Source organism: Gavialis gangeticus, unplaced genomic scaffold, assembly GCF_001723915.1.
Source record: "Gavialis gangeticus isolate Ggan-Ray unplaced genomic scaffold, GavGan_comp1, whole genome shotgun sequence".
Classification (NCBI taxonomy): domain Eukaryota; kingdom Metazoa; phylum Chordata; order Crocodylia; family Gavialidae; genus Gavialis; species Gavialis gangeticus.
The window spans coordinates 60,001,335-60,011,466 of record NW_017729024.1 but is presented as its reverse complement, the minus strand read 5'-3'; the positions used below and the strand labels follow the sequence as shown (position 1 = coordinate 60,011,466).

Below are 10,132 nucleotides of genomic sequence, written 5' to 3'. Positions count from 1 at the left end.
GAACAGGGTACCATGTCTGCATGCAGATTGCAGATCACCTCCTCCCCCTACCTCACAGTAGGGGGCCTACACAATTGCCCATGAACCCCAGACCCACATAGAATCAGGGCAACTCCTCGAGGCCTCATACTTTGCGGGGCCACACAGAGCTGGGTGGAGAGGCTGCAGCTGTAGTTTAGCTCACTAGCCCGCCTGACAGGTTGGATGGCTCTTTGCCTGTTGTGGCCAGAAGTTCAGGGAACTCTTCAGTAAACAAAATCTCAAAAAGAAAGCTTATAAGAGGTGTAAACTTGGATAAATACCTAGGGATGAACATAAGAGCATTGCTCTGGCATGCAGGGATGAAGACAGGGAGGTCAAAGCACAACTGGAGTTGCAGCTAGTAAAGGATGTGAAGGGTAACAAGAAGGGTTTCTACAAGTATGTTGGTAGAAAGAGGGGAATCAGGGAAAGTGTGGTTCCTTACTAAATGCGGGGAGGCAACCTTGTGACAGGGTGCAGAAAAGGCTGAAGTGCTCAATGCCTTCTTTATCTTAGTCTTCACAGGCAAGGTCACCTCCCAGACTACTGCACTTGGCAGCACAGTTTTGGGAGTGGTAAAAGAACAGGTTAGGGACTGCTTAGAAAAGTCGGATATGTACAAGCCCCTGAGGCTGGATGGGATGCACCCAAGGGTACTGAGGAACTTGCCTGATGTGATTGAAGAGCCATTGGCCATTATCTTTGAAAACTCATGTTGATCAGGAGAGGTCCCAAATGATTGGAAAAGGGCAAACAGAATGTCCATATTTAAGGAAAAGGGGAGTGATTATTCCCTTCTGTTCAGCATTGGTGAGGCCACATCTGGAGTACTGTGTTCAGTTTTGGGCCCCTCATTAAAGAAAGGATGTGAACAAATTGGAGAGAGTCCAGCAGAGGGCAACCAAAGTAGATAGGGGACTGGGGGACATGACTTATGAGAAATGAGGGAACTGAGCTTGTTTAGTCTAGGGAAGAGAAGACTGAGAGGGGACTTAATAGCAGCCTTCAACTACCTGAAGGGGGATTCAAAAGAGGATGGAGATAGACTGTTCTCAGTGGTGGCAGATGATAGAACAAGGAGCAATGGGCTCAAGTTGCAGCAAGGGAAGTTTAGGTTAAATATTAGGAAAAATTTTCTTACTAGGAGGGTAGTAAAACGCTGGAACAGGTTACCCAAAGAAGTGGTGGAAGCTCCATCCTTGGAGGCTTTCAAAACTTGACTGGACAAAGGTTTGGCTGGGATGATCTAGTTGGGGATGGTCTTTCTTTGAGCAGATGGTTCAACTAAATGACCTCCTGAGGTCCCTTCCAACCCTGACTTTCTATGATTCTGATTCTATACCAAGGGGTGTGCTCCACCCAGCCTCTGATCAGAGGTCATGCATGCACAGGTACTCAGGACCATGGTAATTTGACTGGGTGGACCCTGTCACAGGCAGATGCTGGCCAAGCCTTCTGTACTCCCTCTTTCCAAAGGGGCAAGCAGCCTGTTTGGTGCTCACCACAGCAGCCAGCCTTCCTGATCCACTACCCAGGCTGGGCCAGACCTGGCTCCTGGCAGCAGCTGACATCCCCATCCTCTCCTCCATCGCCCTCTCCAGAGAGGTGGCCCAGATCAGGGCCCCCATTGCACATGGTCTGAGCCCTAAGCATGCCCCTAATGAGTTTCCCCTGGGTGCAACTGTGGGTCCAGTGGGTCTACATCATGGACCACAGCCACTGGTCCAGGGCTGCCTGCAGGACCATGCAATTTATGCAGCAGCTGGACTGCATCCTGGCTCCCAAGGACCCTGGACAAAGCTTTGCAATATTTTCCAGTGGTGCCAGAGCCTCTGCTGGGGCTCAGCAGTGGTGACCAGTCTGTGGGGAATGGCCCCTTGGGGCATCAGGCTCAGGTTTCTGCGCCGTCTCTGCCTCTGGCTTTGTCTATCAGCTCAGGCAGCCGGGGCCAACCACTGCCCTGCTGACTCATGTGTAGTCCCAGTGAGGAGTACAGGCTGGGGATGGCACCAGCTGTGACCAGCTTCAGCTCCTCCCTGGAGCAGACTACTGCCTGGGCAACCAGGCACCATGCCTCTGTGCTGGGACACCGCTGGCAGCTTCACCACATTGCTCCCTTCAGGGACAGACTCGGATCACCAGGACCATGCCCATCTGGCAAGCCCCGCACAGGAAGGATGGCTGGGGGGAAGGGGGCAGTTGCCCAGGGAGTTCCTGGCATAAGGCGCAGCTTGTCATTTGTGTGTGGTGGTGGTGCTGCTGGCATTGCCCCCACAGCCCTCATTTGGGTCGCAACCTGAGGTTGGGAACTGCTGGTTTATATGCTAGTTCGACTACAGTGGACTACTGTTGTTACTGTGCTGTCATTTAATAACAGCCCATACTGCGCCATGCTGGTGGGAATGGTAATTACCCCTACAGTGCTATAACAAGGGAGCACATTGCTAAGGCAATATAGTGGTGGCATCACATGTAGACACGCTCAGTGTTATGCAGTGCCATTTCTCTTGTAAGCCCATGATGCTCTGAAGTCTTTCTCTTCTCTTATCTTCCCAAGATAACCTCAACTGACAGCTTGTTAGACTAAATATCAACACAATTAAAAGAGTTGGCTAGTTGTATAAAGGAGTGTGATACGTTCTCCTAACTTGTGGAGCAGCATACGCACCCGCTCTGGGTGGAGCTGGAGGGAGGTTCTATCCTTCCCAACTCCCCTGGGCCAGTACAGCTCCATAATACCCAGCACATGACTAGCCTTAATAGGTACAATCTGGCCCTTCATGTCTAATTTTTATTCCTTCCAGTGAAGAGCAGAAGAGATGATTAATGCAGCATAGACCAGCCAGTCACACTATCCCCGGTGGAGCTATGAATAAATACTACCCAGCAGCTGAATTCAGTAAGCCCTATTTTATTTTCCATTCATAGTGTGAAAGATGAGAAGAAAGTGCCACTTACAGAAGCAGCAAAGAAACTATATTTTTATAGGCACATCGCTTTCTCTCCCTTTTTGCAGCATTCAGAATACAAGGAAATCCCTCTCATTATTTTATTTTGTGAGCTTTAGTATTCTCCAGCTGCCGTTATGGCATTGATTCATCCTTCACGTTCATTATGCCATATTTGCAGCTTGTAGTCTTGGTGCCAGTTGCTTAGGTAAGGGTAGATGATAAACAGCTTTAAGCTGGTTAATTTTTGCATCATAATATTTTTTCAGTAAAAAAAGCTTTTTAATTAAAATGAAAATGTTCTGAACATACTATCTTGGTCAACATTTTCTATTTTTCACAAAACAAAAAGATGAAAAAGCCAGGTAAGGATTTTTGTTGAATTAATACATTCTTGATTTTTAAAAAAATGTTTAGTGCAAGTTGAAGACTCAAGCAAAATAGTATTTAAAGGGTTTGGCTTTTCAGAAAAAGATAATCACAAGAAATACTTAGAGCACTACATTTTAAAAAGTGTTTTGTCATACTCATAACCAATTTTCAACGAGCTTTTGTATACCTCAGCACATTATGTATTCTCATCTCCTTGCCCTTTCTTTTTTATAATGGTTGACCAAAATATTTAAGGACTGCCTAATTTTAAGTTCATGAGTAGACAGTTCAGAATGACTGGGACTCCTCTCACTTCACTGGACTGAGGTCTTTATGATTTAATTGGGATAAATCAGTCAAAAAACAAATTAGACTGTTGATAAAATCAAGGACAGGGTTAAAAAAAACAATAGCCACTTGGAAATGCAGTTGCGTAATTATTAATTACTAAATTTGTCACTAGCATAGTTCAGGGTCTTTGAATGTTGGTAAAACTGTGCAGTCTGAAGTAAATTATAAAGTGGTAATGAATAAGAGCTAAAACACTTTTAAAAGAAAATGGAATAAGACAGAAGAATCTTAACATATTACTGCTGGTTTCTTCAGCTTTGCAAATGTTCGGAAAGCAGTCTCTGCTGGAGTTTAAATTTAACAGAAATTAAAGGAAGGGCTTGGGTTTATGTCTGCCTTTTGCCAACCCCACCAGAATCAAGGGAAAGGTCTAATAATCATGAGCCTTGAAAAAAATAAGTGTGGGCTTCATTTTATTTGTCTTCAGGTTTTTGTCCTCTTTGGTTTCCCATTTAAGGTTGTCTTTAAAATGCTGAGGACTTTGGCATGTGTTTATTTAAGCAGCAAATTTGGGATTCTTGCCTAGTTATCCAAACTCCAGAAGTCAGAGCCTTACAGAATAAGATGATAGTAAATATAGTAAATGTCTGTTTATATCATAAAATTGGTAACAAAGAGTGTTCTCCTTCGATAGTGAAAAAGCAATCTGGTACTACCAGGGCATGAGATGTTTACTGTGGAGTTGACTAATTAGCTCAGCAGTAAATGTCTCAGCATCTATACATGCACCCTTATTAGGATGCAGGAAATTAATAGACTCCACAAATTACAAGTACTACCCTGCTGCAGAGTTTTTTGTGTGAAGCAGCACGTGTAGATGCCGACCCCGCTGACTGGGGCACAAGGGTGCTTCAGTGCAAGGGCTGCCTTCTGGTTAGCCCTGCACTGAAGCACCTTCACACCCCACCCAGTCCCTCCACAGCACATGGAGCCTTGTTGGAGCAGCCCTGAGCTAGCAGGCTGACCCTCAGGGACTCCTGCCAGCCAGGGCTTCTCTGACCAGGGTCCATGTGCTGTGCATGAATAACCTCCAGGGCTAATTGCTCTGGAGTTAATTGCGCCTGGGTGCCCATTCAAACAGCAGGCTTGGGAGCAAAAAACCCTGGAGCAATAAGCTCTGGAGTTTATTCAGGTGTAGTAATTGCATGCATAGACATGCCCCCTGGGATCAAAAAAGGAGTTTAAGGAATTGCCTGGTAGATAACCTTCTCCAGTGTACTTTGGATTATAGTTTTTGTTATGGAATTAAAGGGATTTCAACTCTTCTTGGAGTGTCTGGTGATATAGTCAACCTGCTCCCCTCATTTGACAATGTGACCGATGCTTATATGTTTAAAACAGTTTCCAGAGTGGCCAGATCAAGGTAATTCTACACATACTTCCTCCATCAGCATTCTAAACATTAGTTCTTATCAAGTCTCATCTTCTCTTTTGTTCAGTTTAGGCAAGGAGAAATTGTTTACTGTTCTTTGAATAATACAAAACAACAAGCACAGCATTTGCCCAATTCCACGCTTGCAGTATGAAATCAGCATTGTAAATTGAGATCTATTGAACTTCAAATGCATATTTGGAACAGAGAATGGGACTAGTAACATTTTCACTCTTCTTAAAACTGCAAAAGATTGCATACACATAATTTTGGGGGGGCTTTCAGTGTAACACAGAACATTGTAGGCCATATCCACAAACTGAGCTAGCAGACAAACTTGTATTATTTCATCTTCCTTGTCCTCCAGTCTTTGGGGCCTTGGGGATCAATTCACCCACTAGCATAAGACAGAATAGAATTCAGGCTGCTTTGAGATCCCCCTGGGATCATTTTTAAGTGATTCCTCCTTCCCACAGAGGTTACTAGTGTGTACGAAGCCACCCACTGTATCAGTTTAGCAAGTACATCCAAAATCATTCTTTCAAATGTAAACAAGATAAAATACATCAAAAAGCTTAAGAGCAGTACTTCTCAGTGGAAAGGCAAAGACATACACCAAATATAGATTAATAGGCCTAACCAGTTTTGTGCTGATAAAGCAAGAAACTTCAGAAAAGATTTACAAGCTATAAACCCAAGATTACTTTTTGTGCATAGTGTTAGTTTTGACTGACCATGCCTCTGATTACTGCCAAATTCAGATGACAAATTTGGCAGAGAGAAATCTTGGGTGGACTAGTTATGTTTTGGCAAAGCCAGGGATGGGACAAAATGGAAAGCTAATCACAGCTGTAAGCCTGAAGAGACTGCCACTGCTCCATGATTCCATTTGTTTGTTTCTTGAGCCCTACAATATGCTGGAAATACAAAGTTAAATTACAGCTCAAGGCATGAGACTGGTATGTGTATATGTACTGATGCTGCATGACTCATAGCCAGGTTGTCCAAAGTTGCATGAATTGCTTCCCTTCAGGGGTTGGGACAGGGATGTAACAGGACACATTGGGTATGTCTACATGTTCATTAATGCACCATAATTACAGCACACCTGTCATGTACTAACTTAATGAGCTGTAATCAGTGCTACTGCACATTATTGCATATGAACATTTTTTTACTGACTTTAATGCATATTAGATTAAATCTAATGCTCATTAGTGCATTAGCATGGGTTTTGCCCACTGCACTAATGTATAGTAGAATTAGTCTTTTGTGCATTAAGCAGATCCTTATCTGTGACCCAGCCCAAGCCCCAGCTGTGGAGCTTGGGCTGGGAGATAAAGATCTCCCAGCACTGGCCCCAACCCACACCAGGAAATAGATGGAGGCAGGGGACAGGATCTCCAGCCCCCACCCCGTGATTGCAAAATGGGGGCTGGGAACTGTCCCAGTCATGGGCAGGCCCCAGCCCCATGCCCTGATTGGGCAATCAAGGCATGGGACTTGGAAAGAGCTGTAGGGATGGGGCAGCTCCCAGCCTCTTGCCTCAGATGTCTCCTGGCCTGGTGCTCCCTGCCAGCCCCTGGACTAGCACCCAGAGGGACCCTGGAACTCTCTCTGGCTGGCGCAGGGGGCTGGTGCAGGGCCAGTGGGGGTGGGAGCAGATTGCTGCCATGAGCAGCAAATCTTCTCTTGAGACCTTGCACACTTAGACGTATGCCCAGGAGCATTTACTCATGAGTAGTTTACTCACAAGTAAACTGCTCCCAGATCAAATGCACATGTAGACACACCCACAGGGCTTAAGTAGCTAGAAAGGAACCAGAAGTAGCGTAGACAATTCCTGCGCAGTGCTTTCTGTTTTGGCAGTGGCATTTTTAGGAATTCACAAGTATGTAGATCGGGGAGGGCAATTATTTTGGGTGGAGGGCCGCTTAATGAGTTTTGGTGAGCCTGCATGGGTAGTTCTGCCCATTGACAGTTTCCCTGCACCCTTGTCAACATCTTGGAAAGAGAAGTCCCACACCCTAACTCCTGACCTTTGCTACTGGAAGTCCTTCCCCTTGCCCCTAGGACATACTCCTTTGGGTGATGGAGAGGAAGATTGCCATCTTAGAACCAGTAAAAAAACAAATCATACACTAAGTCAAACTTCTACTATAGCATATCTTAATTTTACTACAAAAAGTATTTTTGTCATGATTTGTGTTTGCATACTGTGTGTAGAGATGATTATATAATAACTTGAAAATAAATTCTTAGTTTTGTATATTGGGGGTGTGTGGGGGAGATGCATGGTGTGGGGGTTATGTGTGTGTGTGGTATGTGTGGTGTGGGGGGGCATGGGTGTGGGTGTGTGGTAAGATGGGGGTGGGCAGGTTTGTGAGGGGAGGCATAGGGTATGTTAGGGGGTTGTGTATATATGTGGGGGATTGTGGGTGCAGGGTGTGGCTGTGAAAGAGGGTGGGATGTTGTGGGGACACCCCCACAATCCCCCCATAGCTCAGCACAGCAGGTGGGGTGTTCAGGATGCAGGCACCTGGCAGGGTGCAGGCACCCATTGGGGTGCAGGCACCTGTCGGGGCACAGCTCCAGCCAGTGCTACACATTGCAATGAGGGGCACAGCCTCCCCATGGCTGCCTGTATCACCAGCACAGCACAAGCACTAGCAGAGCAGGGACAGAAGCCCCATGTGCTGGAGTCAGCTGTCTTCCATATCAGGGCTGCACAGCACAGGAGAGAAGCTTCAAGTGTTGGAGCTGGCTGCTTTCCCTGCTGGGGTTGCACAGCATGGGGAATATGGGGGGGGGGTCCTCACACTCCCCACTCTCCCTTACACCCACATGCTGCCCACCCCAACTTAGTGCTGCCACCACCATCTGTCCCCCTGGGCATGAACTCCACACTGCCACCAGCCCCAGTCCTAGCCCCACACTCTGGGCTTCATCACAGGTGTAGCCCCACCCTCACTGCTTCCCTACCTGCTGCCTGGAGCCAGCAGGAGACTGAGGAAGTGAGCAGGTCCTGGAGGCTGTGGCAGCAGCAGCCCTGCACAGAAGCTGCACTCTGGCTGACCAGGTCCTTCCACCCACGAGGGTGGGAGCCAGGCAATAGGGTATTTTTTGGAGCTGCATGTACACGTGGGTGCCTCACTCCCACCCTCATGGGTCGAAGGGCTGAGTGGGGCACAATTTTGGGGGGGGGCCTGAGGGCCGGATGAAAGTGCTTGGCATGCTGGATCTGGCCCATGGGCTGTATTTTGCCTGCCCGTGATGTAGATCAAGTCAGCAAATATCATTCTCCCCATATCCCTCTCCCCAGAAAAAAAAATCATTAACTGTGTTATGTGGTACACTTAGGTACAGGGCTCAGCCACAGGAAATGTGGGATGTGCTCCTGGGTCTGCCACTGGCTTGCCTTATGATCTTGGGCAAGTTACTTTGAATTTGTTTCACCGTTGTCTCACTGCCTTTTTCATTTAGGCTGTAAGCTAATTTGGGGAAGAGATTGTCTGTGTGTTTGTACAGTGGTATAAGCTATTGTCATGCAAATGGAAATATTCACACTTCAAATATGTCAATATTATCCCATAATGGCAGGCAATAATGCACTTTAAAATGATTTTCCAAAGAGGTATGTTGCACCTGTAAATTGAATAGAAAACTGGCTGGCTCATTAGGTTCAGAAGGTAGTAATGAATGGGTCGATGTCTAGCTGGGAGCCAGTATCAAGTGCAGTGCCCCTGGGGTTGGTCTGGAGTTGGCGCCAGTTTTGTTCAGTATTTTCATCAATTAACTGGATGATGGGACAGAGTGCACTCTCAGCAAGTTTGCAGATGGCTCCAAGGTAGGGAGAATAATAGATATGCAGAAGGATAGGGCTGGGATTCAGAGAGACTGTGACAAATTGGAGGATTGGACCAAAAAAAAATATCTCATGAGGTTCAATAAGGAGAGGTGTAAAGTCCTGGATTTAGGATGGAAAATCCCATGCACCACTATAAGCTGGGGACTGACTGGCTAAACAATAGCTCTGAAGAAAAGGACCTGGGGGTTACAGTGGACAGTAAGTATGAGCCAACAGTGTGTCCTTGTTGCAAAGAAGGCTAATAGCATACTGGGCTGCATTAGTAGGAACACTACCAGCAGATCAAGGGAAGTGATTTTTCCTCTTTATTCAGCACTGGTGAGGGCACATCTGGAGTCCTGTGTCGTTTTTGAGCCCCCCACTACAGAACGGATGTAGACAAATTGGAGAGAGCCCAGAGGAGAGCAACAAAATTGGGTAGGGGGCTGGAGGACATGACTTCTGAGGAGAGGCTGAGGGAACTGGGCTTATTTAGTCTGGAGAAGAGAAGACTCATTGGGTGTTCTACACATGCAACTAAAGCATTGAAACCTTACTGAGAAGTAAAATACTTCATAGTAAGCTTTCCCTAGGAGCATGTCTACATGTGTACCCCAACAGGAACAAATTTGCTCCCAATGGAAACAGTTCAGGGTAGGGCTAATCCTGCCTTGCTCTGCTCCCATACACAGGGCTGTCCACAGGGGATGTGAATCAGGGTGATTGCCTCGGGCCCTGCACTTTGGGGGGCCCTGCGGAGCCAGAAGGAGTGGCTGCAGTGACTCCATGCTGCCACCACCAGCCTTGCATCTGATTGCTCAGCCCCCCACTCCAATCTCATAGCTGGGGTTAGAACATTGTCCCCTACCCCAGCAGCAGGCAATTGCCAGGCCCCAGCTCTGAGATCAGAGCCATGGCAGAATTCTGTAGCTTACATACACCCAGTGGTGTGGGCCCTGTCTTCCAATAACAGTGGTGGGGGTCAGGCAGGGTGCTGATGGAGGGACCAGCTACTAGAACAGTTCCCTCTCCTCTCTACAGAGCCAGGCTGAGCCTGAGTGCTTAATTATATGCAATTTATTACAATAATAAATACTTAAGATAAAACATGAAATATTTACAATAAAGCTTAGCATATGACACTTTATATGATATCCCACAATTCACATAAACCATATAACTTACAACATTTATAACAATTAAATACATTGAAAAAGATAG

At 46.4% G+C, this 10,132-nt stretch overlaps 1 long non-coding RNA gene across 1 annotated transcript; it reads left to right on the top strand.

The window, feature by feature from the left end:
• Positions 1-2,246: 2,246 nt before the first annotated feature.
• On the top strand, positions 2,247-8,711 carry LOC109298210. The gene is made up of 3 exons (XR_002097531.1): positions 2,247-2,336; positions 3,083-3,087; positions 8,697-8,711. It is a non-coding gene; the product is annotated as an uncharacterized LOC109298210 (long non-coding RNA).
• The last annotated feature ends 1,421 nt before the right edge of the window (positions 8,712-10,132 follow it).